Here is a 6,000-nt window from a genome sequence, read left to right on the forward strand (position 1 = left end):
CTTTAGGAAGGCCTTTGGCACTGTCTCTCACCCCATTCTCATTAAGTGGGGTGAGAGTGTCAGTCACAGTCAGATGGTCGCAAGTTGGCTGGAGGGCCGCACCCAGAGAGTGGTGGTGGATGGGTCATTTTTGACCTCAGGGCTTGGTCCTTGGGTCTGCACTGTTTAATATCTTCATCAGTGACTTGGACGAGGGGGTAAAAAGCACCTTGTTCAAATTCATGGATGACACTAAGATATGGGGAGAGGTGGGCAGTCTAGGTGGGAGGGACAGGCTACAACTAGATCTGGACAAGTTACAGGGGAGGGTGGATGAGACTAAGATGGGATTCAATACTGACAAGTGCAAGGTACTACACCTAGGGAGAAAGAACCAGCAGCATACCTGTAGGCTGGGGAATTCCCTTCTCATCAGCACAGAGGCAGAAAAGTATCTTGGAGTCATTATTGATTTAGAGATGAACGTGGGCCGCCAATGTGAGGATGCGGTCAGTAAGGTTAACTGCACCTTGTCATGCATCCACAGATGCATCATAAGCGGGTCCAAAGAGGTGATCCTCCCCCTCTATGCGACATTGGTCAGGCCACAGTTGGAGCACTGCGTCCAGTTCTGGGTGCCGCACTTCAGGAGGGGTGTGGACAGCATTGAGAGTATCCAAAGGAGGGCCACTTGCATGGTCAGGGGGCAGCAGGGCAGGCCTTGCGAGGAGAGGCTATGGGACCTGAACCTGTTCAGCCTCCACAAGAGAAGGCTGAGAGGGGATCTGGTGGCCAGCTATAAACTTACCATGGGGGACCAGCTGGGAATGGGAGAGTCCCTGTTCCCCCCAGCACTACCAGAAGTAACTAGGAATAGCGGTCACAAGTTGACTGAGAGTAGGTTTAGGCTAGACATCAGGAAGCACTACTTCACAGTTAGGGCTGCTAGGATCTGGAACTAACTTCCAAGGAAAATGGTGCTCACTCCTACCCTGGGGGTCTTCAAAAGGAGGCTAGATAATCACCTGGCCAGGGTCATAGTTTCATAGTTTCATAGTTTCTAGGGTTGGAAGGGACCTGAGTAGATCATTTGACCCCAGCATTCTTTCCTGCCCACAGCAGGGGGTCAGATGTGATGATCTGCTCAGGTCCCTTCTGACCCTACCAACTATGAAACTATGAAATTATTGAGTTCATCGTCTGCTGCAAGGTCAACAAATCAAACAGCAGGATTGAAGTCCTGGACTTCAAAAATGCTGACTTCGACAGGCTTAGGGAGGCAATGTGGGACCAGGAAGGGAAGGTGAATGGGGTGCACAAAGAGTGGCCATTGCTCAAGGATACAATCCTCAAAGCACAAAAGAAAACTATTCCTGCAAAAAGGAAAGGTAGCACAAGGGATGGCAAGCCCTCCTGGCTTAATAGGGACATTGTGGTCCTCTTAAAAACGGAAAAAAGAGGTATACGCACAGTGGAAGCTTGGGATGGTCCCGAAGGAGAACTATACAATAGTGGCCAGCACTTGTAGAGAAATGGTCAGGAAAGCCAGGGTGGCGACTGAGAGTAGGTTAGCCATGGGAGACAAGGACAATAAGAAGTTCTTCTTTAGGTATGTAAGCTGTAGAAGGAAAACAAGTGGAAGCATGGAGCCCCTGCATAACACCTTGGAAGAGTTGGGAGCTGACATTCAGGAAAAAACTGAACTCCTGAATGCCCACTTCGCTTCTGTATTTTACCGAACTAAGGGGAAAGACAAGCAAGATAAGGCTTATGGGGGCATGCTGGGAATGACAGCCTCCCCACTGTGGATGCTGAGTGGGTGCAATACCAGCTAAAAATGCTAGATATTTATGTGAGCTGGACTGGATGGACTTCACATGAGAGTGCTGAAGGAGCTGACTGAGGTCATCGCAAAACCCCTAGTAAAGCTCTTTCAGAATTTGTGATGCACAGGCGAAATCCCTGAGGATTGGAAGAGGGCCAACGTTGTGCCCATCTTCAAGAAAGGATGAGGGAGGACCCGGGCAACTATAGGCCAATCAGCCTCACCTCTATCCTAGTGAAAATTCTGGAAAAGCTCATTAAAGAATCTATGTGCGATACGCTGGCAGAAGGTACGATTCTGAACGACAGCCAGCATGGCTTTGTCACAGGTAGGTCTTGTCTTACCAATCTCATCTCCTTCTACAACCAGGTCTCTCACCTCCTGGACATGGTAGATGTTATATACCTAGACTTCCAAAAGGCTTTTGATTTAGTATCCGATGATAAACTTGTGGGAAAACTGGAAGAAGGTGGGCTCTGCTGCTCGACAGTTCAGTGGTGGAGAAACTGGCTACAGGGTAGGACCCAGAGAGTTCTCATGAACGGATCTGTTTTCCTGGTGTGAAATGGCCAGTGGTGTCCCTCAGGGGGTCCATGCTTGGACCCATGCTTTTCAACATCTTTATCAATGATTTGGATGGAGGAGTGAAAAGCTCGCTGACCAAGTTTGTGAATGACACCAAGTTATGGGGCAGTGTGGTCATGCTAGAAGATAGGTTGCAGATACAGGTAGACCTGGACAGGCTTGAGAACTGGGCAAACTGGAACCAGATGGAGGTTAACATTTCCAAGTGTAAGGTGCTCCATCTGGGAGTAAACAACCCTCAACATACATATAGGCTAGATGGTGACAGCTTGACTTGCACCACAGCCAAAAGGGACCTAGGGGTAGTGATGGACCATCAGATGACTATGAGCTGTCAGTGCAAGGTGGCAGCCAGCAGGGCAAACAAGCTGGCATGCATCAACCGATGCATCTCATGTGAAACTAAGGAAGTGATACTCCTGCTGTACTCATCACTGGTGAGACTGCAGTTGGAGTACTGCATCCAGTTCTGGGTGCTGCACTTCAAGAAGGGCGTGGAAAAGCTTGAGAGGGTTCAGAGAAGAGCCACCCGTATGATCAGGAACTTGCAAGGCACGCCATAGGAGGAAAGGCTGAGGGACCTGGGCATCTTTAGCCTAAAAAAGAGAAGGTTGAGAGGGGACTTGATAGCAGCTTATCGCTATATCAGAGGAGTGCATCAGGAGTTCAGTGAACAACTGTTCACTAAGGCACCCCTGGGGAAGACCAGGACCAATTGATAAAAACTCCTGGAAGGCCACTTTAGGCTTAATAGTAGAAAAAACTCCTTCACAGGCAGGGTATCCAGACTGTGGAATAAACTCCCTCCAGAGGCGGTGGGAGGTTTTCAAGAGGAGACTGAACAGTCACGTCACTGAGGTCACCTAACCCCAGTTGTTTTCCTGCCTAGAGAGGAGGGGCTAGGCCTGATGATCTGCAAAGTCCCTTCCAGCTCCTAACAATCTATGAATTTATGAATTAATCATTTCAAGTCTCAATGACCCAGAAGAAAATGAACCACCTGGCTTACACTCAGCCTCAGGTGAGTCTTGTGTGTGGTTATAGGAGGGATTGGCTTGCCCTACTCTCTTGGGGTGGCTCGCCCTCAATTATGATACATTAAATAGTTCAAATTTAAAAAAAGGAAAATCCCTTTCTGGGGCTTTGATTCCTGGGTTTTTTTTCTCCCCACCCATCTCCTGACCTGTGGATTCATTGACAGGTCATTCCATCTGCAGCCAGGCTCCAGCCACAGCCTGTGACTCTAGGCAATCCTGCCCCTTTAGGAGTCTTGAGTGGGGGGGTACAGCTCTTGGGCACCCTAACTCTGTGGAACCAAGAGTCTGAAGAACATGCAGGACATTTAGAGTGTAAACAAAAGGAAAAAAACCCATCTTCTGCTGGAACTCTTTATAGCAGCCATTTCTCCCATGGCATACCCATCTCTGCTGGATATCTCCCACTGCCTGCACAGCTCCTCCCTGTGGTGCCTCCCCAGCTGTCTTTCTCTGGCTCAGCTGAGCCCCACTAAGCTCCTCTCCCCACTTGGAGCTGGCTCCCAGGGATTCCCCACTCTTGACCACTGTCCTGGGTCTCCATGAGAGCCTCAGTTCCCTACTTCTCTTGAGCCCCATCTTCCTTCCCCAGGGACGTACTATCCTCAAGGAGCAGCTGTTCTGGAAATGCCGCTCCTGCAGCATTCCCTTGTCTTGCTGCGCTACCAGCTCTTCCTTGGCAGGCTCCTCTGTCCCTGTGGGGACTCCTGTCATGTTTTCTGGTGCTCCTACCCATTCCTCTCCATAACCCTATTCTAATATCACAATATACTGCAGAATAGAATGATTTTCATCACAGATAATGTTTTAAAAGGCCAAGTGTTATAGTACAACAGCTTGAGTAATTATTGTAGACTTTTTATTAGTACTGGTATATTTTATCTTTGTTTTAAATCCTTACAGATAGAAAATAAAAATGTTATATTTAAAAAAGCTTGAGAGGGACCAGCGGTAGTGCAGTTAAAGTGAATTCAGGTGCTCGAGTTCAAGCCTTTCTTTGGACTCATGGTTAATGTTGCTAAGATTTGACTCATCTGTAAATGGGTACCTGGTCATGTGGCATGGGGACTCAAAGGCAGACAGATAAACCTCACTCCTATGTCCATTGGCTGTATAACTGGTGTGTCTTAATCAACTCAATGGACTCTTGAGGGTCAGGATGGTATCTGACCTTTTTTCCAAGGGTTCCTATAACAGGGTGCCATCCTCAGCAGCATTTAGATATACCTGGAGGCATCCCAGAGTCCCTTTATATTTGAATTTTCCTCTGGGACCAGACTCCCGTTCATTTTCCTGCCATGTCTTGATGTTTCTTTGGTTCTCAAAGAGGAGGCTGTCCCAGGGCTTCCTTGATATGGCCTATGAACACAAACACATGGAAGTGATGACTTTCTGCCTTAAGGGCTATTTGCATGAGTCCAACCTTCTCTTATCATGCCCCATGCCTTGCAGGTGTTATCAGTACAATGTCTCTTTCTTGGGGCTTCAGCCTCCTCGGCCTTGGCCCCTTCACTCTAGCTAGGCCTACCAGCCTAGGTCCACTAGATAGGACCCAGCTTAGAGGCATTAGCTTCACTCAATTTGCTCTGGGACCCTGGCCCTGTCTAGCTGTGCCCACTATGGTTCTGGGCTCTCTGGTCTCCTATATCTGTGCCCTCTGGCACTGGGCTCTCTGGCCCCTGTAGCTGCTCCGGTCTCCTATATCTGTGCCCTCTGGCTCTGGGCTCTCTGGCCCCTGTAGCTGCTCCCCCATGGGTGCTAATGATGCCCCCTACAGCCTCAGCCACAAACCACTGGATTAAACTATAACATAAAGAGGAATCCCCTGGGCTATAACAAAGTATAGGCAGTCAGCCATCTTACCTATGGGCTCCACATCTCTGAGTCCCCACTGCCGGTTGCTCTGACTTGTAGAGTTCCTGCAGCTTTGCTTGGAGCCTTCCAGAGTACACCGTCTATCTCAGCCTGGGCTCCTCTAGCTAGCTCAGACCAAGATTTATATAGCTCTTGTCTGGCCCCTCTCACAGTCACCTGACAGCCCCCAGTCAGCTGACCGGCCTGCAAGGCTTAGCCTTTAACTCCTGCTCTGTTGTCAGGCTTTGCTCTGGAGACTCGAGTCTTAAATGGGCCGCTCTGCTTCCTAGTAATAGGGCTATGGTTCCCTGTTACAGGTCCCTTGGAACTCCAGCCAATGAGGAGATGGAGGAAAGGGCTATAGATAGTAAATCAGAGTGCAAATTGAGAAAGGTTTCCAATGAAATCACACTCCCATGACAATTCTATCCTCTAACATCAAACAAATCCCCTGTATGCGGCACTGGTAAGGCCACAGTTGGAGTACTGTGTCCAGTTCTGGGTGCCACATTTCAGGAGGGATGTGGACAGCATGGAGAGGGTCCAGAGGCAGGCCACTCGCATGTTCAGGGGACAGCAGGGCAGGCCCTACGAGGAGAGGCTACGGGACCTGAACTTGTTCATCTTCCACAAGAGAAGGCTGAGGGGGGATCTAGTGGCCTGTTACAAACTAGTCAGAGGGGACCAGCAGGCATTGGGGGAGTCCCTGTTCCCCTGAGCACT

Source organism: Crocodylus porosus, unplaced genomic scaffold, assembly GCF_001723895.1.
Source record: "Crocodylus porosus isolate Cpor-Errol unplaced genomic scaffold, CroPor_comp1, whole genome shotgun sequence".
NCBI lineage: Eukaryota > Metazoa > Chordata > Crocodylia > Crocodylidae > Crocodylus > Crocodylus porosus.